Source organism: Schistocerca nitens, chromosome 5, assembly GCF_023898315.1.
Source record: "Schistocerca nitens isolate TAMUIC-IGC-003100 chromosome 5, iqSchNite1.1, whole genome shotgun sequence".
NCBI lineage: Eukaryota > Metazoa > Arthropoda > Insecta > Orthoptera > Acrididae > Schistocerca > Schistocerca nitens.
In genome coordinates this window covers 393,674,947-393,697,446 of record NC_064618.1, presented here as the reverse complement: position 1 = coordinate 393,697,446, position 22,500 = coordinate 393,674,947, and positions in this window count along the sequence as shown.

Genomic DNA, 22,500 nt, shown 5'->3' with positions numbered 1-22,500 from the left:
CACAGGTTCCAAGTAGGCCCATGTGAACGTTCTCCCCCAACGGCCGGCATTCTTGGCGCGGTGCATGTTTAGAGCAGCCGTTTGCTGGATGACTGCGTATCCGGACAAGGCGGTCGACCTGCTGTAGCAAGAAACTTTATTCATCCGCCAGGCGACACGTTTCCATTGACCCACTGTCAAATGTCGATGATCCTGTCCCACTGCAAAAATAATTGATGTCGTTGGGTCAACATGGGAACACGTAAGGATCAAATGATAATTAAATCAAGACCCTACGCTGTCGACAGGCGTTGATATACGTCAACGGGGACAGTTGAAAATGTGTGCCCCGACCGGGACTCGAACCCGGGATCTCCTGCTTACAAGGCAGACGCTGTATCTATCTGAGCCACCGAGGACACAGAGGATAGTGCGACTGCTGGGATTTAACCCTTGTACGCTCCCCGTGAGACCCGCATTCCCAACTTAATGTCCACACACTACTTTCATAGTGCACCTGCCCACTACACTCTTTACTCGCGGCAGACAATCTTACCGAGTCCCGTAAGAGTTCGGGCAATGCGTGTGCATCCGCACAGAAGAAGGTCAATGGCCGGTTAACCTTAACTATATGAAGATGGAACTGCACGACCAACAGTGTTATCCGAAATTGTGCTGTACCAGCATTGTATCCTGTCGTCAGATCTGCCCTAAATCGCCGCCTAATCTGCTTTACAGAGGGGGCAAGCCTCCGTTCTCCTCATTCTGCAATTAGACGTGGACGTCCAACACCTTGTCACATATTCTTGGTTTCATCGTCCTTCAAAGATGCTGAATACAGAAGCATGCGAACACCAGACCAGCTTAAAAGTTTCCAATACGCCCGTTCCCAGTTAATGGACCATAAGAAACTGACCTTTGTCAAATTCGCTTATGTCAATGGATTCCCCCATTTGCGGCGTGTATCTTCGCTAGAATGATAGAATGATTTACCTTCCGTCTCTGTTCCGCTTATACACGAAAGTCATGGGATAGCGCTACACATATATACAGATGGCAGTAGTATCGCGACACAAGGTATAAAAGGACAGTGCATTGACGGAGCTGTCATTTGCATTCAGTTGATTCACGTGAAAGTGTTTCCGACAAGATTATGGCCGCATGACAGGAGTTGGAGCTGAAAAATGCATGGGACACTCCATTTCGGAAATCGTTCGGGAATTCAATGTTCCTGCCGAGAATACCAAATTCGGGCATTTCTTCTAACCACTGGCAAGGCAGTGGCCGATAGCCTTCACTTAACGACCGAGAGCAGCGGCGTTTGCGTAGAGGCGTCAGTTCTAACAGACAAGCAACACTGCGTGCAATAACCGCAGAGATTAATGTGGTACGTGCGATGAACGTATCTGTTTGGAGAGTGCATCGAAATTTGACGTTAATGGGCTATGGCAACAGACGACCGACGCGAGTGCCTAAGCTGACATCACGATATCGCCTGCAGCGTCTCTCCTGAGCTCGTGACCATATCGGTTGAGCCTTAAAAACTGGAAACTGTGGCCTGGTCAGATGAGTCTCGATTTCAGTTAGTAACAGGTGATGTTAGAGTGTGGCGCAAACACCACAAAGCCATGGATCTTAGTTGCTCAACAAGGCACTGTATAAGTTGGTGGTGGTTCCATAACGGTGTTGGCTGTGTTTACATGGAGTGGAATGGGCCTGGTCCAACTGAACCAAACATTGGCTGGAAATTGTTATGTTCGGCTACTTGGAGACTATTTGCAGTCATTCATGGACTTTGTGTTCCCAAACAAAGATGGAAATTTTATGGATGAGAATGTGTCATATCACTGGGCCACAACTGTTCGCGACTGATATCTAGAACGTTCTGGACAATTTGAGCGAATGATTTGGCCACCCAGATCGCCCGACACGAATCCCGTTACACATTTATGGGACATACTCATGAGGTCACTTCATGCACAAAATCCTGCACACGTAACTCTTTCGTAATCGTGGATAGCTATAGAGGCAGCATGGCTCAATTGGTTTTTTCAGGGGACTTCCAAAGACCTGTTGAGTCCGTGCTGTGTCCAGTTGCTGCACTGCGCTGGGCAAAAGGAGTTCAGACACGATACGAGGACGTATCCCATGGCTCTTGTCACCTCAGTGTACATTTCCCTTACGGCATCACGTGCCGGCAACGTCACCAGACTGGATTAAACGTGGCAGGGGACAGTGTCATAGTGCTTTGACTCGTCATTTTAGTGAGATTAGGGCTCGTACAGAGGCGTAGAGGCTCCTTTTCGAAGAAAGTGACTGGCATTGTTACAGATTAACCTTCACCCTACACTGCAGTGACTTGTCGAGTAACTATGTTGGTGTAGAATTGGGGCTTGTCTGAACGTACGTGATAAAAATTGTTCGTAAACGCTGCCGATACTTTGAGCACATATACTGTCCAGATGACTTCCATCTGAAATGCTTGCTCCAGGCCATGGTCCACAAGTAAAGTAAACCCAGCATTTTCGTTTCTATCTTAAGTCCAAAAGGAGAACTTACTCTTTGGATAGAGTACCCCCCCCCCCCCCTACACATACTGGCAGATGCTGCAGGTACGACGTGAGACTAGTCGAGGTCGGGTGAGGATGCATCGCGACCCCGATTCAAGGCCAGAACGACGGAGCTGGAGGCGTGCATTTCGCCTCCGATGCGTGGAATTAGATCGGACTTGCGTAAGCAGGCCAGGCGCCGCGGCCGACAGAAGCGAACGGGCGCGCGACGCCGGGTGCGGAGTCCAGCCAGCCAGGGGCTTGCCCAACCCGCGCTCACGTGACGGCCGCAAGCTGCTACTAGCGTTCCGTCTCCTCTCCAGCAGCGGACTGTCATTATCGTTCCTCACGCTGCGGCCTTCGGCATCCGTGCCTCCAACACACTGCTGCCCCTTCCTATGTACGAAATGAAGAACTCGTTTTTGTGACACCGCGAGAGTTGTCACGGTCGTTAAGGATCTAGACTCTTGTTCAGGCAGAACAGGGTTCAAATACCCGACTATACAGGCGCGTCAAAGAAACTGCTATAGGCATGCGTATTCAAATACAGAGATGTGTAAACAGGCAGATACGACGCTGAGGTCAGCAACGCCTATATAAGACGACAAATGTCTGGCGCAGTTCTTAGATCGGTTACTGTTGCTATAACGACAGATTATCAATATTTAAGCGAGTTTGAACGAGGCGTAATAGTCGGCGCACGAGCGGTGGGGCACAGAAACTCCAGGGTGGCAATGAAGTGGGTATTTTCTCGTACGACCATTTCACGAGTGTACCGAGAATATCAGGAATCCAGTAAAACATCAAATCTCCGACTTCGCTGCGACCGCAAAAAGATCCTACAAGAATGGGACCAACGATGATTGAAGAGAACCACAGAAGTGCAACGCTACCGCAGATTATCGCAGATGTGAATGCTGGGCCACCAACAAGTATCAGCGTGCAAACCATTCAAGGAAACATAATCGATATGGGATTTCGGAACCGAAGGCCCACTCGTGTACCCTTGATGACTGCACGATACAAAGCTTTACGCCTCACCTGGGCCCGTCAACACCGATATTGGATTGTTGATGGCTGGAAACATGTTGCCTAGTCGGACGAGTCTCGTTTCAAATTGTATCGAGCGGATGGACGTGTACGGGTATGGAGCCAACCTCATGAATCCATGGACCCAGCATGTCAGCAGGGGACTGTTCAAGCTGGTGGAGTCTCCGTAATGGCGTGGGGCGTGCGCAGTTGGAGTGATACGGGATCCCTGATACGTCTAGATACGACTCTGACAGGTGACACGTACGTAAGCATCCTGTCTGATCACCTGCATCCATTCATGTCCATCGTGCATTCATACGGACTTGGGCAATTCCAGCAGGACAGTGTGACACCCCACACGTGCAGAAAATAACTACAGAGTGGCTCCAGGAACGCTTTTCTGAGTTTAAACGCTTCCACTGGCCACCAAACTCCTCAGACAGGAACATTATTGAGCATATCAGGGATGCCTTGCAACGTGCTGTTCAGACGAGGTCTCCACCTCACGCACTTTTACGGATTTGTGGACATCCCTGTAGGATTCATGGTGTCAGTTCCTTCCAGAACTACTTCAGGCATTAGTGCCTCGTCTTGTTGTGGCACTTCTGCACGCTCGCGGGGGCCCTACACGACATTAGGCAGGTGTACCAGTTTCTTTGGCTCTTCATTGTATATATATCCAGACAAATGCTTGCCGTGGTTTTCTATAAATTCTGTGATGGTCCGTCTGTAAAAGCCGGCAATTCCCTGCCCCCATTCTTGTTCAGTCCGAGCTTACATTGGATCTCGAATGATCTCGTACTCCTTTTCCCGCACGATATCCTTCGAACTATGGATGAAACGCAACAATTATAGTCCGTATTCCAGTATTTCTGGAAAGCGTTTGCCGCAGTGTCCTGCATTCTACTGCAGACCGTTGACACAAGCCCGAGCGTACGGAATATGTTCCCAAATATGTGAGTGACTCGATGACTTCTTAAGTAATGGAACGTTATACGTTATCCTGGACGGCGCGTGTTCATCAGGGCCAAGGAAATAGTCAGGAGTGCCCCAGAGATGCGCGATACGACCGCTCTTACGCATTATGTACATGAAAGACGTGACGCTAAGGCTGAACAACGATGTAAGACGTGAAGCTGTAATGTAAGACAAAGTGTCGTTGTTGAGCGACTGTAGGAGGATACAAAATCGGCAGAATTTCTGTTCTGTTCGGTGAATGGTATCTTGCTTAAAAAAAAGTTAATGGCCGGCCTCTATGGTCGAGCGGTTCTTGGCGCTTCAGTCCGGAACCGCGCCGTTGCTACGGTCACAGGTTCGAATCCTGCCTCGGGCGTGGATGTGTGTGATGTCTTTAGGTTAGTTAGGTCTAAGTAGTTCTAAGTCTAGGTGACTGATCACCTCAGATGTTAAGTCCCATAGTGCTTAGAGCCATTTGAACCATTTTTTTCAAGTTAATGCAGACAGTAGGAAAGACAATCCTGTAGTGTTCGAATACTGTATTACTGGCGTGCTGGTTGAAACGGTCACGTCGGTTAAATATCAACGCATAAAGTTGCAAAACAATAGTTGATGGAACGAGCACGTAAAGTCGGTAGAAACGAAAGCGAATCATCTACGTGGATTTATTGAGAGCATTCTAGGACAGTGTAGCTCATCTATAAAAAAGAACATTCACTGAATACTGGTGCGACCCGTTCTTGTGTTCTGCTAGAGTGTTTGGGATCCCCATGTCGATTTAAACGAAGATGTCGAAGCAGTTACAAGGTGTACTCCTAGGTTTGTTACAGGTAGGTGCGACTGAGTAATACGAAGAAGCTTCATGAGCTCAAATGGGAAACGGCAAAGGGAACACGACGTTGTTTCCACGAAAAACTATTCAGAAAATTTAGAGCAGGCATTTGAAGTTGACTGCTGAACGATTCTACAGCCGCCAAGGTATATCAATTTAAGGACTGCGGGACAAGATGGACTGGGGCTGGCACGGCGGCATATAGACTGATGTTTTTCCCTCCGTCCGCAAGTGGAACAGAAAAAGGAATGTGTAGTAGTGGTACAAGGTACCCTGCTCTGTGAAGTAGCTAGCAGAGTACGTGTGTAGATGTATATGTTAAAATGTTATCTTCTTTCCGTTTTTTGCAACACGTGCCGGAGAAATTTTCCTCTTTTGAGGTTTAGCTCCTTTCAGTTTCTGGCCATCTCAGAATTATTACCACAGATACACTGCCAAGTGCTACCCCAGTCTCCTGAATGTTAATCCCAGCATACACTCATTCAAATGTAATTATCTCAACGCCCAACAGAACTCAAAGAGAAAGGCAGAAACATTTTCATAGGATAGAATGATGCATTTCGTCTTGAATCATTTTGCTAAACCAGCAACTGTTAATCATTTGTATACTTCTCTTTCGAAGATGTCTGCTAGGTACACAGATGAAATATCGTTCGTGATAACAAAAGGCTGCACTCCTAAAAAGTCATGTGATATTCGGAATTATTTCAAGGTTTACAAATGAGTTTAGGTTGATAGAGTGCACCTTGAGGCTGGGGTATGTGTGTGTGTGTGGGGGGGGGGGGGGGGGGGAGGAGTAAACGTAGTAAAGGGACACCAAAGCTTTACTGTAGTAAGCAGATTCAACCAGGACGTAGGTTTCAGTAGCCATGCAAAAACGACGAGAACTGGCAAAGATACAGTATCGTGGATAGCTTCATTAAACCAATCTCCAGCTGGAATCCCCCAAGACGACGACGACGGCATTAACAACGACGACAAAAACATGTATCGTGAGTGCTAAATTACGTTAATATGTACAATGTATGTGCTTCTGAGCACATCGTCGACCCATGAGGACTTAGTTTGTGCAGTAGGAGGTAGGTAACCTACTGGCAAAATAAAGCTCTGCTGTGGATGGTGAGGTACACCTACCAGCTTCAGTTGATGAGAACGTCGCCTACGAAAGGCAAGTGTCTTGATTCGTCTCTGTCCAGATTATCAAACATTATACATGATGTTTCAAGGAGAAATCGATTTCGAAAGACTGTATCTTCCACATTCCACATGAATGATGATATAAACTTGAGGTGAATTTGAACTTACGCATAGAACTAACAAGTTTTTATTGTCAAAAGAATTACTCGATTTTACAAGAGCATATCTTTTACGTGCATGGACCCACGAAGTTGGGGTGTTTTTTTTTTTTTTTTTTTTTTTTTTATATTTTAAAAACCCTTAGGATCAAAGTTTTCACTTACTTTTCGCAAATATTCAGTGTGCCCACCACCAGTCGCACGACAGATATTCAGCCGATTGTCAAACTCGTCGTATAGTTTTGCTAGTATGTCTGGAGTTCGGGCATTCACTGCTGTCGCTATGCTGCCTCTTAGTTCCCAGACTTGGAAGGGTTGTGCCTGATAAACGGAGTCTTTCACAAACCCCACAAAAGAAATCACATACCATGAAATTAGGCTGGGTTGGAGGCCAGTGGTGCCTTGCGTAATGCGTAAGCTCCTTTCGCTGTAGGGCGCGGCGGGTATCATTCTGCACTGTTTTGTAACTGAATTGCAACTGTTGCAACGAAGAACGGAAATCGCCTTTTGTTGTTGTGGTATCATCACCTCGAATCGACACACCTTGGATAATAAAAGAGCGAGCTGTCGTCAATAGGGAGACACCTACCGGCAACCAAATGAAATGTGAAGTGGCAAGTTCCTGGCGGCAAAGTAAACTTTTGTTTTCGGTGCGTAAGTTAGAGTTCACCCCAGGAACCCCAGGTTTCTGTCTTCATTCGCGTAGACGTCGGATGGATCTGGGGCTCTGAGCTCTATGGGACTTAACTTCTGAGGTCATCAGTCTCGGATGGATCTCTCTGAAACATACTGTAATTCGAGACTAATGATTGTCGGTTTGTGCAGTGTCCTCAGCATCTCGTACAGTGTTTCCACATAGGCGCTCTGGTAAAACGGCGTCTCGCCCACAATAAACAGATGCAGGTGGGTGTAATTTGGGGTGTTTAAGCAGTGGAAATAGTTACGCGGCACACACTAACGTGGAGACTTGTATGAAACCATTCTTCAGACTGACGACCACGTAAGAAAATCACGAATGGACATCGACGTGTGCAGCGAGAAACGTTCTGAAAGCATTGCACGGATTACGTAAGGAGACGGAGACAGCTTGTAGGTGGACACCTTTAAGTTATCAGAACGAGCCACGTCCAACTCTTCCAGTTGCGGGGCCCGCTCTAGGGGCGGACAACCAGGACATTTGTCCGTGGCACCAAACTTCTGTCGGCCGAGCGGTTCTAGGCGCTTCAGTCTGAAACCCCGCGACCGCTACGGTCGCAGGTTCGAATCCTGCCTCGGGCATGGCTGTGTGTGATGTCCTTAGGTTGGTTAGCTTTAAGTAGTTCTAAGTTCTAGGGGACTGATGACCTCAGATGTTAAGTCCCATAGTGCTCAGAGCCATTTGAACCAAACTGCCGGGGCGCCATTTTGGCTGTAAGAGTGAGAAAAATATTGGTGTGTTAAATATTCAGTAATAGAAGAACATTACTGCAGGAAAATATCAAATGTAAGCTGTAGTCATGCGAGTGGTTTCCGTTCCTATATTTTTATTATATTGATGACGTCGCTCCCTGTGGTGGCGAAGGTTCTGCGCTCGCTCCGAGGCAGCAGTGTCGCGATTGTGTGACCTACTGTCACTTGGTTCGCTGTAAGTCGAGTAGCACGCCGTGTGCGATTTGCATAAGAATTCGCCATAAAAATGAAAATAAACTTCTCATACGAAGCGTGAGACGAACCCATGAAAGATCCAAAAGAACAATACAACAAACATTTTTGTTTTTAAATTATGGCCGATCAAGCAATAAAAGCACTTGATTATAGATCTGAAAAACTTAGTAATCATAGTAAATATATACACTAAAGAGCCAAATAAACTGTTACACTTGCCCAAGATCACGTAGGGCACCTACGAGCACGCATAAGTGCCGCAACACGACGTGGTATCGACTCGACAAATTTCTGAAGTAGTGCTGGGGAGAACCTGACATCAATAATCCTGCAGGGCTGTCCATAAATCCGTAAGAGTACGAGGGGAGTGGATATCTCTTCTGAACAGCACGTTGCAAGGCATCACACATATGCTCAATAATGTTCATGTCCGGGGAGTTTGGTGGCCAGCGGAAGTGTTTAAACCCAGAAGAGTGTTCCTGGAGCCACTCCGTAGTAATTCTGGAAGTGCGGGGTGTCGCATTGTCCTGCTGGAATTGTCCAAATCCATCGGAAAGCACAATGGACATGAATGGATGCAAGTAATCAGACAGGATGCTTACGTACGTATCACCTATCAGTTACGAATCTGGATTATCGGGGGTCCCATATCACTCCATCGGCACACGCTCCACACCATTACAGAGCCTCCAGCAGCTTGAACAGTCCGCTGCTGACATGCAGTGTCTATGGATTCCTGAGGTTGTTTCAATACATTTGCATCCGCTCCATACAATTTGAAACGAGATTCGCCCGACCAAGCAACATGTTTCCAGCCATCAAGTCCAGTGTCGGCACTGACAGGACGAGGCGAGGCGTAAGGTTCAGTATCGTGCAGTCATCAAGGGTACACGAGTGGGCCTTCGGTTACGAAACCCGTATTGACGATGTTTCGTTAAATGGCTCGCACGCTGACATTTGTTGATGGCCCAGCATTGACATCTGCAGTAATCTGCGGAAGGGAAGCACTTATGTCACGTTCAACCAATGTCTTCAATCGTCGTTGGTCCCGTTCTTACAGGCTCTTTTTCCGGCAGCAGCGATGTCGAAGGTTTGATGTTTTACCGGATTCCTGTTATTTACGGTACACTCGTGAAATGGTCGTACGGGAAAATCCCCCCCTTCATCGCTCCCTCGGAAATGCTGTGGCCCATCGGTCGTGCGCCAACTATAACACGATGTCCAAACTCACTCAAATCTTGATAAGCTTCCTTTGTAGCAGCAGTAACCGGTCTGACAACTGCGCTAGATACTTGTCGTCGTATATAGGTGTTGCCGACAGCAGCGCCGTATTCTACCTGTTTACATACCTCTGTATTTGAATACGCATTCCTACACCAGTTTTTTTGTTTTTTATTTTTCGTTTCGTTGTAATGATTAAAATACCATGTCCGAAGAAATGCTAGTAAAATACTGTAGGCGTTTGGTACGTATTTCAAATGATGTTAATCCTATTGACATTAATGGGGCAGAATTTGCAGAAGAAATTTTAGCAGTATCTGCGCTTTTGGGAAACGAGGAAAGCCTAAGCAATGTAGTAAGTTCAATTACAAAGTTAAATTTTTCCGCAAATCTTACTAGTCTGTTGACAATATTGCCAACGACACCAGTAACTGTAGTAGGTAGCGAAAGGAGTTTCGGTAAGTTGAAATAAATTAAAAAAATTTAACTTTCAACTACAGAGAATCCTCTTAATCGTTTGGCCATTTTAGGAACTGAGTATGAAATTGCTGATCAAGTGAATTTCAAAGATGTAAAAAGGAAATTTTTAGAACTAAATGTAAGAGAAAAAACAGGTTTTTGTGATTTTAGCGTGGTTATGTTACCTTGTTTTATTTTCAAAATAATGTCATTTTAAAATGTAAAAATTATAGATTAGCAATTTGCGGCCAGATACAATTTCGTAATTAATTTATACCGTTTTCTACAGCTTGGTTAGCAGTGTTACGTAACATGTTACAAACATACTGCTTTTATTAAAATGGTTTTTATTTTATTTTTAAGGGTGGCAATTTATCCTTTTGTCCGGGGCGACGTAACCGCTATAGCAGGCCCTGCCTGTTACTGTGCAGGCCGTAAATGGTAGTTATTCCAAGAGTAGTAGGTGGCCACAACGCCGTGACTCAACAGCATGCGTCATAATAACGAGAAAGAGCCTGTATGTACCGGGAAAGTTCTGTGAAGTCGCCTTCGGCTTGTGGCGCGCCGTGGTCTGTGTCGCGGTACGAGCGCCGTTATCCACGTCTGGTCGCTTCCCGTTCCCTCGCGGCCTCCACGTGCCCCAGACGCCACTTATCTGTCAACAGCGACCAGCGTGCACCGCGCACCTCTGTACTCGTCTCGCTGTGTACGACCTGCGCGCTTCGCTCGATACCCCTGTGATCGTAACTTGTACGCATGATGCAGCAGCTCGCGTGTTCATCGACCCTGTCGGAACCTGCCGGCACGAAGGGCATCGAAGTAACCGAAAACTGTTTTTGATTTTGTGCGCATTACGGACCCGCCTGTCTGCTCGGCGTCTTCCTACGGGCAGGATTGCGATGTCCGTGATGCGTAAGTCTGTGTGTCCTTGTTGGCCTGTTCAGAGATAATCGAGTAAATATTCTTAGACTGAGCGATACGCGCATGTACAGATGGCGATAGTATTGCGTACACAAGCTATTAAACGGCAGTTCATTGACAGAGCTGACATTTATACTCACGTGATTCCTGTGAATGGGTTTCCGACATGATTATGGCCGCACGACGGGAATTAACAGACTTTGAAAGCGGAATGGTAGTTGGAGCGAGACACATGAGACAACATTCCATTCCGGAAATCGTTAGGGAATTCAACATTTCGAGATACACAGTGTCAAGAGAGCGCCGAGAATACCAGATTCCAGACATTGCCTGTCGCCACGGACAACGCAGTGACTGACAACCTCCACTTAAAGAGCGAGAGTAGCGGCGTTAGCGTTTCTGTTGTCAGTGCAAACAGACAAGCAACACTGCTTGAAATAACCGCAGAAATCAACGTGGGACGTACGACGAACGTATCCGTTAAGACAGTGCGGCGAGATTTGTCGTTGATGAGCTTTGGCAACAGACGACGGAGGCGAGTGGCTTTGCTAACAGCTCATCTCCTGCAGCGCCTGTCCTATGCTCGTGATCATATTTCTTGGACCCTAGACGACTGGAACACCGTGGCCTGGTCAGATGAATCCTGAGTTCAGTTGTAAGAGCTGATGGTAGAGTTAGTGTGGCGCAGACCCGACGAAGCCATGGACACAAGTATCAAGAAGGCACTGTGCAAGCTGGTGGTAGCCCCATAATGGTGTGGGTGGTGTTTACATGGAATGGACTAGGTCCTCTGATCCAACTGAACCGATCATTGCCTGGAAATGGAGACTATTTGCAGTCATTCATAAACTTCATGTCGCAAAACAACGATGTAAGATTTGGCCACCCAGATCGCCCGACATAAATCCCATCGAACATTTATGGGACATAATAGATAGGTCAGTTTGTGCACAGAATCGTGCACCGGCAACCCTTTCGCAATTATGGGCGCTGTAGAGACAGCATGGCCCAGTATTTCTGCAGGGGACTTCCAACGAGTTGTTGAATGCGTGCCACGTCGAGTTGCTGCAGTACGCCAGGGAAAAGGAGTTCCGACATGATATTGAGAGCTACCCCATGACATTTGTAACAATAACTGCTAGTTCCGCGAGGTATGCGGCAGAGCTTTTGTTAAGTTTGGAAAGTAGGTAGACAGGTAGAAGAGTTACAAGTCTGTGGCGGAAGCCCGTTATCGGACTACTGGCTTCAGTGCAGGTAGTATGCTCCCTTTCTGTCCTCCGTGTAACTAGAAGGGGGAGGGTGACGAGCCCCTCGCTCCGGCCGCCTTGTACCTCCAGAAAATTTTGCCAGCAGACTAAGTGGATCTGGGGCCATACTGGAGGAAATTGAATGAGGAAAAATTCCGGCCACCGAACCTGGATTGAACCCCTTACCTGCTGGGAAGAAGTGTCGTGCTTACACAGGACTATTGCGTGATGACGTTAAAAACTTCCAGGGATGAATTAGGAGGGTAAATGTATCGATCTGAAGTAAGATGCCCTGTTCCGGAAATGACAGAGTCGACAGTTATAAGCGAAAATCGTTTTCATATCTCTGACAATGGAATACATGTACTGGTACTGTAGTCGCTTGTATCGTGGGACAGACAACTTTCAGGACTGGCACAGTGGACCAAACAAGAAACAAATGTAGAGCAAACATGGGCTCTAAAATGAGTACCTTAAAAGCTATGAGCTGTTGTTCTTTTTCGCTACTCTGACACACCTCTTACACTGAACAAGTGCACCTGCTCTTAAGGTACAGGTGTGTATTTTAAAGCCCATATGTAGTGGCCATTTTGTCTTTTTTTGTTCCATTTTACCACCTATGAAAGTTGCCTACCCTGAAATCTTGCATGTCTAGTAAATAACTAATATTAGTAATGTCTGCATAGATACTGAAGCAACTTAAAAAAAAATTGTCTCCTGTTTTAACGATAATCAGGACATTTAAACTGGTATCTGTAGTGTTACGATTGGTGCTCTACCTCCCAAAATGAAAGTTACTCTTTCCAGGCTCACATCAGCGTGGATTTCAAAAGCGTCTTTACGGTGTGTTAATACTAACTATATGTCAAAACAGTGTTTACTTAGAATGGGATCGCACATTTCACATGTTTTCTACCAAGTTTCACTGCGAACATTTAATACGAGTTACATAAATGTAAATTTCTTATTAAAAATACCGAGTACCATTAAAAAAAGAGACAGTCCAGTTAGGAGGGATTCAGTTCCATGAAACTGATGATTATAAGTTTTAGCGTTGATTTTTATTTTTTACCAACTTGAACTGTTAGGTTGCCTTCATACAAGCTGTGTACTGTGAGTGAGTGTAATTTGTTCTTCCATTGGTACCAACATCTTTCTCTTCTTGCGTACTGTAATTACTTTTTCGGTCATTTAGTCTTCTGGAGACCTGTAAAAAGTGGTTCAAATGGCTCTGAGCACTATGGGACTTAACTTCTGAGGTCATCAGTCCCCTAGAACTTAGAGCTACTTAAACCTAACCAACCTAAGGACATCACACACATCCATGCCCGAGGCAGGATTCGAACCTGCCACCGTAGTGGTCGCGCGGCTCCAGACTGTAGCGCCTAGAACCGCTCGGCCATCCCGGCCGGCAGACCTGTAAAAGATATATAAAGTAGACTGGTTATTTTTTAATAAGCAAAGTAGTTTCAGTATGGTCTTGCTACAGTACGGATTTTTGCATTATGCTTTGTAATCGTCATTTTTAACTCACCGGAGTAAAGCTTCCACTCCGTGGGTTATGTGAGACATAATGAAACCACTCGATAGGTTGAATCTGTAACCAGAGTCGGGTTTCGAACTATGCGACTCGATTTAATAAGTCGGCATGACCTTTGCCTGTCAGAGGCACAAAAGCAGCTGGTAGAGAATTCATATACAGCTCTCACTTTTACTCTGTCGTGAATATTTAACGAATTGTGTCACTAAATGATAGAGACTATAGTTATTGTCTGCAAAAGTAGATATATCTTCATCATTAAGTGACTTCTGTGGCTATTAAGAATGTCTCCTATTTTTTGTAAGTTCTCGCAATGTTTTTCCAAATTATAAGATAATACAGTAACTATGTTTAGTGATGCATATGTTCTTCCTTTCATTCCATTGTATATAGACGTGTGTTACTAATAATATAAGTTACTTTTTTATCCTGAAGATGTGCTGTCGTCTGTTGTTACTGAAGTCCGCTCTCCTCCCTTCTTCTTCTCCATTTTCCTTTTCTTTAATCCGTGATTTCTGTTTTGTGTTTCGCATGTGTGGGTGATGTGATGATGACAACACGTGTCAGAGTACTAGCTTTCCATATTCCAATTGAAACATCTTCTCAGTTATTAGCTATTTATCTCTTAATAAGCTCACTGTGCGCATTAAACGGGTGATGAGTAGTCCACAATTTTACTATCGTACTACATACTTGCTTTCTGAGCTATTGTTCCCTGTCGCTCATAGAACCTTCATCAGAATATACTTGTGAATAGCGATTTCTTTATTGAAATGAGTATAGTGCTGCCATTATGAACTTGGTAATTCCTGCCCCCATCCTCGTTTCTTTATAAACTGTACGTAGTAGGTTTCTCTTCTAACGGCCTCGTTAAAGAGACATAAGGAAAACTTTCCACCATTCTCGGGAAGGTGCCGTTAGCGGCAAAAGTTGGTATACTGCGGAAATAGATCTTGCCCTAATATTATAGTGACCGATTGATTCCTTATGAATTTTCTATGTCTATCACATTTTTGCCCATTTTGTTTAACTGTTCTTTCTCCGTGTTACACCAGTTAAACGACCGAAAGTTTTCCACATAAATTGTCACGTTTTGATTTCATCCACTTATAATGCACAAATAAATGATTTTCAGTGTCTATGTGATTTATCTTTTGCGCCTGAAACAGCTAAATTCCTCTGTAAAAGTACAATTTCTGTGAGCGAGGTATTCGGTATCAGCGTGGTGACGATCGATTTGGAGGTAGCCAGTTGAAATCATGAAGGTAAATGAAATTTTCACCTCAGAGTACGGAGGCGGTGGTTCATAGTTGCTAATAGCCAGACTCTCTATTATGTCCTCGATTCAGTCCATAACCTCACGACAGTGTCTGTTGATCGGCAGTTTCGTGACTCTGCCTGTTGGGGTCGTTAGGCTCGGCGACTCTCTTGCAGACATTTACCGACTTAAGAGTTTCAACCTACCACCACCACCACCACCTCCACCACAACCATTCCTCCACCATCAACAACTCAAACCCAGCACTACACTTCACACTTACTATGTCACAGTCAATTATATTAAATTCACCCACTTAAAACAACACTCTCGCAATGGGAGAGAAAGTATACTCACATGAAAAAGAGACCACACATTTGTTTGAACTCCATGTTGAACTAGAAGTACCTCACTCACAACCCCACGCTCGTAATAACATCTGCAGTGAGCGTACGGAACCGCCGGCCGGAGTGGCCGTGCGGTTCTGGGCGCTACAGTATGGAGCCGAGCGACCGCTACGGTCGCAGGTTCGAATCCTGCCTCGGGCATGGATGTGTGTGATGTCCTTAGGTTAGTTAGGTTTAATTAGTTCTAAGTTCTAGGCGACTGATGACCTCAGAAGTTAAGTCGCATAGTGCTCAGAGCCATTTGAACCATTTTTTTGAGCGTACGGAACCACATGGCACAGTGGTTAGCCCACTGACTCGCCTTTGTGAGGTTTCCCGTCCAGCCACCGATACGTAGGTTTTCTGCGTTTTCCCCGAAATCGTTTAAGGTTAGTTCCTTTCAAAACGACACGAGGGATTTCCTTCCCTATTCTTGCCATATCCGGCCTAGTGCTCCGTTTCAGTTGACCTAGTCGTTTGCGGGACGCTAAACGCCGATACTATTATCTTTCCGAAGTGAGCTAAGGAAAGCAACAAAGCACTTCTAAATCAACACGGTGTTCGACATTATCTTCTGGTTGACGCCAGCAATACTTTTGTCTTGCCAGTAAATGGGTTTTTAGCTGTCAGTCGACAAACGAAGAAAGCTTTTTCTGATTCCATCATAATGTTCATATCTCTTCGTGATAGCGAACGCGACCCATTACGTCACAGCGTGTACCATGAACTGATTAACGGCTGCGTCATCCTTTGTTTTTAAATGTTATCAGCCGGCCATCTTCTTCTGTTTTATTATTTTAATTTTTTTTTTCGAGTCCAGGACATAAGATAATTACAAAAACTAATAAGTATTGATTCACATAACAAATTTGCAAAATTAAATATGTACAATAGTATTTATGACACAGATTCAATAATACACTCCTGGAAATTGAAATAAGAACACCGTGAATTCATTGTCCCAGGAAGGGGAAACTTTATTGACACATTCCTGGGGTCAGATACATCACATGATCACACTGACAGAACCACAGGCACATAGACACAGGCAACAGAGCATGCACAATGCCGGCACTAGTACAGTGTATATCCACCTTTCGCAGCAATGCAGGCTGCTATTCTCCCATGGAGACGATCGTAGAGATGCTGGATGTAGTCCTGTGGAACGGCTTGCCATGCCATTTCCACCTGGCGCCTCAGTTGGACCAGCGTTCGTGCTGGACGTGCAGACCGCGTGAGACGACGCTTCATCCAGTCCCAAACATGCTCAATGGGGGACAGATCCGGAGATCTTGCTGGCCAGGGTAGTTGACTTACACCTTCTAGAGCACGTTGGGTGGCACGGGATACATGCGGACGTGCATTGTCCTGTTGGAACAGCAAGTTCCCTTGCCGGTCTAGGAATGGTAGAACGATGGGTTCGATGACGGTTTGGATGTACCGTGCACTATTCGGTGTCCCCTCGACGATCACCAGTGGTGTACGGCCAGTGTAGGAGATCGCTCCCCACACCATGATGCCGGGTGTTGGCCCTGTGTGCCTCGGTCGTATGCAGTCCTGATTGTGGCGCTCACCTGCACGGCGCCAAACACGCATACGACCATCATTGGCACCAAGGCAGAAGCGACTCTCATCGCTGAAGACGGCACGTCTCCATTCGTCCCTCCATTCACGCCTGTCGCGACACCACTGGAGGCGGGCTGCACGATGTTGGGGCGTGAGCGGAAGACGGCCTAACGGTGTGCGGGACCGTAGCCCAGCTTCATGGAGACGGTTGCGAATGGTCCTCGCCGATACCCCAGGAGCAACAGTGTCCCTAATTTGCTGGGAAGTGGCGGTGCGGTCCCCTACGGCACTGCGTAGGATCCTACGGTCTTGGCGTGCATCCGTGCGTCGCTGCGGTCCGGTCCCAGGTCGACGGGCACGTGCACCTTCCGCCGACCACTGGCGACAACATCGATGTACTGTGGAGACCTCACGCCCCACGTGTTGAGCAATTCGGCGGTACGTCGACCCGGCCTCCCGCATGCCCACTATACGCCCTCGCTCAAAGTCCGTCAACTGCACATACGGTTCACGTCCACGCTGTCGCGGCATGCTACCAGTGTTAAAGACTGCGATGGAGCTCCGTATGCCACGGCAAACTGGCTGACACTGACGGCGGCGGTGCACAAATGCTGCGCAGCTAGCGCCATTCGACGGCCAACACCGCGGTTCCTGGTGTGTCCGCTGTGCCGTGCGTATCATCATTGCTTGTACAGCCCTCTCGCAGTGTCCGGAGCAAGTATGGTGGGTCTGACACCGGTGTCAATGTGTTCTTTTTTTCCATTTCCAGGAATGTATATACAAACAAGCAGCAAGATGATTATATTTTTTGACGGGCCCAGTATTCGGCGGTTATCACAGCAGTTTCGCTGGCTGCAGCAAGATCACAGATAGTGCATGCAGCCGGTAGGTTCCTCGCCGCGCGGTATTAGCCGAGCGGTCTCAGGCGCTGCAGTCATGGATTGTGCGGCTGGTCCCGGCGGAGGTTAGAGTCCTCCCTCGGGCATGGCTGTGTGTGTTTGTCTTTGGATAATTCAGGTTAAGTAGTGTGTAAGCTTAGGGACTGATGACCTTAGCATTTAAGTCCCATAAGGTTTCACACACATTTGAACATTTGGTAGGTTCCTGCAGACTAGCAGATGTTGTTCATCCTGTACGTCACCACACTGACAAGTTTCCTCCACATTACTGAAGCCCCACTTTCTGAGGTTGGCTTTGCACCTTGACACCCCAACTCGCAGTCTGTTCAAAGACTTCCAGGTCACATATGACAGATGTGAACCTTCGGCTATTTCCTCCTTGATCCTTACGTGATTGTCTTCAGCTAGGGAGTCCTGCCAAAGCTCCTCTCTGCGAGTTCTGGGAGATTAACGAATTGCCATAGATTTTTTAATTAATTTTTAAAAGAGAAATTTTATCCAAGATGTAAACAGCCTTTAATTTTGTATGTAAACGTGTGTTTATACAAGTTGATACTGAGGAAGAATTATAGCGAGAAATCTTCCAGCCTCGATCTAATGTTCCGACCCGCATTCACAAACTGTTATCTTCTGGCCGTGGTCATGCGTTCACAATATGAGAAGCTTCGTTGAGATTCAGACCTATTGCCAGGCGTATGTAGAACTGAAATCAACCGCACCAATTGAAGCTGTCACGGCATCAGAGTAATACTGGACAAGCGTCCATTACGATACAGCTTTCAGCTGTCGTATTTGGATTATCTGTTTGTCTGTTCTCTACGCTTCTAACTTTGGTATCGTGCCAACTCATGCCTCTTTGCGTTGTAACACGTCACGATTACGAGGCGAGTCTGCATTACTGCAGTTACTCGTAGATCGAAGGTGGACGGCAGAAGTATCAGTGGATACGTTATAGTCCCCAGCTGCACATCCGACATCTAATAGTAACATTACCGTGCGGAAAAGAAAATAAGATACACAATAGTAACTGGCTTTCCATTCCTTTGCCTCGTAAGTCTCTCCGTGAAAATCGCTACGAAGGTACGTGAATTTTGCGATAGAAATTCCTTGAGGCGTGAATTACTTCTAAATTGGTGTTCGCGAATATATGTCCTTTTTTATTTTCGTTAACGTTTTCACGTGATTTCGATTCAGCTGTTGGTTAGTTTCTCCGTAGTATATCAATCATTCATTGAAGTCTTGAGATAAAACACAGGTTTACCTTTTTTTTGCGTGGCAGTTTCACAGAAAATACAGTGATTTGAAGACACTGATCTTCAGCATTATGGTGTAAGTGACTTTTAAAGTCATATTGATGGCTGTTCCTTTTGACGTGGAAACTACGTTAGTGGCAAGATTTTTTTCTGTAAATGTTTCTTAAGTTGAAGCAGGCACTGGCATCGAAATCAGGTGAATATCATTATAAATACAGCTTTGGAATATCACACAGCATTTTGAAGTAACTATGTTAATCATGAATAGAATATAACAACAATACGCCGGACAGATTTCGAGAGGTTGTATAACGGGACTTCAGGAACAAAATGAGAACAGAAGCCGCCATGTCCGGAAAAGTCAAACAATGCTACATAGCGACGAAGTGATGGGGGTGAAAATAAATGTGCCGGCAGTTGAGCCGCGTGGGGTAGCCGCGCGGTCTTGGGCGCCTTGTCACGGTTCGCGCGGCTCCTCCCGTCGGCTCCCTCGAGCATGGGTGTGTGTATTGTCCTTGGCGTAAGTTAGTTTAAGTTAGAGTAAGTAGTGTGTAAGCCTAGGGACCGATGACCTCAGCAGTTTGGTCCCATAGGATCTTACCACAAAATTTGCTGGCAGTTAGGCAACCATAATGACGGCAAAAGTGAGTTGGTACGCTGTACGGATCATAAGCGGAACTCTTGGCAGTGGGCCTTCATCATGTTAATTAGCGTCGAACATCTCCACGCCAGATACAGAAATAACGGACAGGGTACGAACTCACATTTCCTGCCCAAATGATGGTCTAGTAGCACAGGTTAATCCCTTTGTTCGTTGTTTTAAATGGCAGGCAATCGCAGCCAAATTTCCACATTTTCAATGAAATGACCCGCAGTCGCCGTAAAACACTTTTACTCAAAGTCACGACCGATTTTGCATCAATTGGAGACGCATCATCGGATCTGAGGATGCGTGTTTAATGCGAAATGGGTCGTGACTTTTATTCAAAGTATTCTACGACCTTTCACTTTCTCCATGTAGCGTCGTTGGATGAAGTTCCCGGACAAGAGTTGTTCCTTACACGCCCTAAAATCTTGCGATGTTTATCGGTAGAGTTTACTTTTTTTAACATAAAAGGCGAGTCCACTTCGTCAATTCCTCATATCCAGTATCCCGTAGATATACTAATTTTGCGGTCGTTCATCTATCCAAGGTTGCAGGTGTGCAGCTTCATGTAGACCACCTGATCTGAAGTATCCGGAAAACCCTTAGAAGTGCGGAAGTGACCACTAGATGTCTCGAGAAGCGGACCTGAAAGCATAGAAGGAGGCAGAGGGTGTTTCGTTGTCAGTAGAGAAGCAGTAATAGTAGAACTGGTCGGTCAGGGGAGCACTGCTACTTCTAACGTGGGCTAGCAAGTGGATGTCACCTGAGTAACAAACCAATCAGAGACATTTAAACCCTTCTAAAGCTGCTGCTGATGCTGTGATTGTGAAGTGGAAACGCGAAGGAACAACCGTAGCGACCACGCGGACCTCTTGTACAGACGGTCAGGGAGCGTCGAGCATAGCAGAGGGTGGTTGTAAGAAATCGCTTGAAATCAGCGGAAGGGGTCACCTTTTTTTCCAAAGTGCTACCAGCAGTTCAGCTAGCACAGTGACTGTGCGTAGGCAGTTAAAAAGAAAGGGATGCAGTGGCCGAGCAGCTCCTCGTAGGCTGCATGGTCACCGATGGTGTCTGTTCTTTCGGACATGGCCGAAAGAACAGATACCATCTTCATATAGTTAAGGCTTACTGGCCATTGACCTCCTTCTTCTGTGCGGATGCACACGTATTGCCCGAACTCTTACGGGACTCGCTGAGATTGTCTGCCGCGTGTAATGAGTTTAACGGGCAGGGGCACTACGAATGTAGTGTGTGGACATTAAGTTGGGAATGTGGGCCTCACGGGGAGCGTGCAAGGGATAAGTCCCTGCAGTCGCTCTATCCTCTGTGCCCTCGTTGGCTCAGATGGATAGAACGTCTGCCATGTAAGCAAGAGATCCCGAGTTCGAGTCTCGGTCGGGGCACACATTATCTACTGTCGCCGTTGATGTGTATCAACGCCTGTCGGCAGCGTAGGGTCTTAATTACATTTCATTCTAGAGCGCTGCATGGTCACCGATGGTATATGTTCTTTCGGAGCTTAAATGCTGACATGACATGTCCAAAAGAATACATACCATCTTCATAAACGTTTCTGTAGTCACTGCTAAGCGACTCCTGAGACAGTATAAGGCACAAATGGACAGTAGATGACTGGGAACGAGTGATGTGGAGTGATGAATCACACTATACCCTGTGTCAGTGCGCTGGAAGGGTTTGGGTTCGGCGAATACCAGGTGAACTTACCTACCATCATGTGTAGTGCCGTCAGTGAAGTGCGGTGACGGAGGTGTGGGCGTGTTTTTCGTGGTTAGGGTGTGATCCACCTATTGATCTTAAGAAAACCTTAATTGCGGAAGGATATGAACATTTTTTACATCATTGTGTTCTGTGTACAGCAGAAGAACAGTTCGGAGACGATGCCTGTATCAGCAAGACAATGCATTCTGTCATAAAGCAGCGTCTGTGAGGCAACAGTTTGTGGACAGTACCATTCCTGAAATGGACTGGATTGCCCAATGGCACAAAAAAAAAAAAAAAATGTTCAAATGGCTCTAACCACTATGGGACTTAACATCCGAGGTCATGAGTCCCCTAGACTTAGAACTACCTAAACCTTACTTACCTAAGGACATCACACAAATCCATGCCCGAGGCAGGATTCGAACCTGCGACCGTAGCAGCAGCGCGGTTCCGGACTGAAGCGCCTAGAACCAATGGAACACCTTCGAGACGAATTAGAACGTCTTTGCTCCAGACTCCACCGTCCAACACTACCACCTTGTCTGGTTTCGTGTGTTGAGGAAGAATTGGCTGCCGCTCCTCCACAGACATTTGGATACCTCATTGAAATTGTTCCCAGTGTCATAAAGGCGAAGGGTGAACACACCCCGTATTAATGACCACTAATAGGTGTATGGATACTTTTGATCAGATAATGAGCTAATCTTGTAACCTTTGATTTATCCAAGGTTGCTGGTGCTCAGTATTATATAAAGGGTGTTTTAGAAATAAGTACAGAATTTTTGTGGAATGGTAGGTTGCATGTAGGCAATAACTTTAAGCATACGATCATTGTGTCTCATAGTGCACTAGACAACGCCAAAGCGCATACGGTTTGCCTGGAGGAAACATCGCTGTACAGTGTGATTATTGCAGTAAATACTAGAAGTGTGCTCCATTGACTTGATGGCATACCTTAAGCCGTCGAAAGACGGAACGTTGGACATTGGGTTAATGTTTCACTGGCTCGATCTCCGACTTCTCCTCCAGCAACGGCAATTCGAGGTTCGAATTCTTCCACAGTGTTTACAGGAGTTTGGAACACAAGAGCCTTC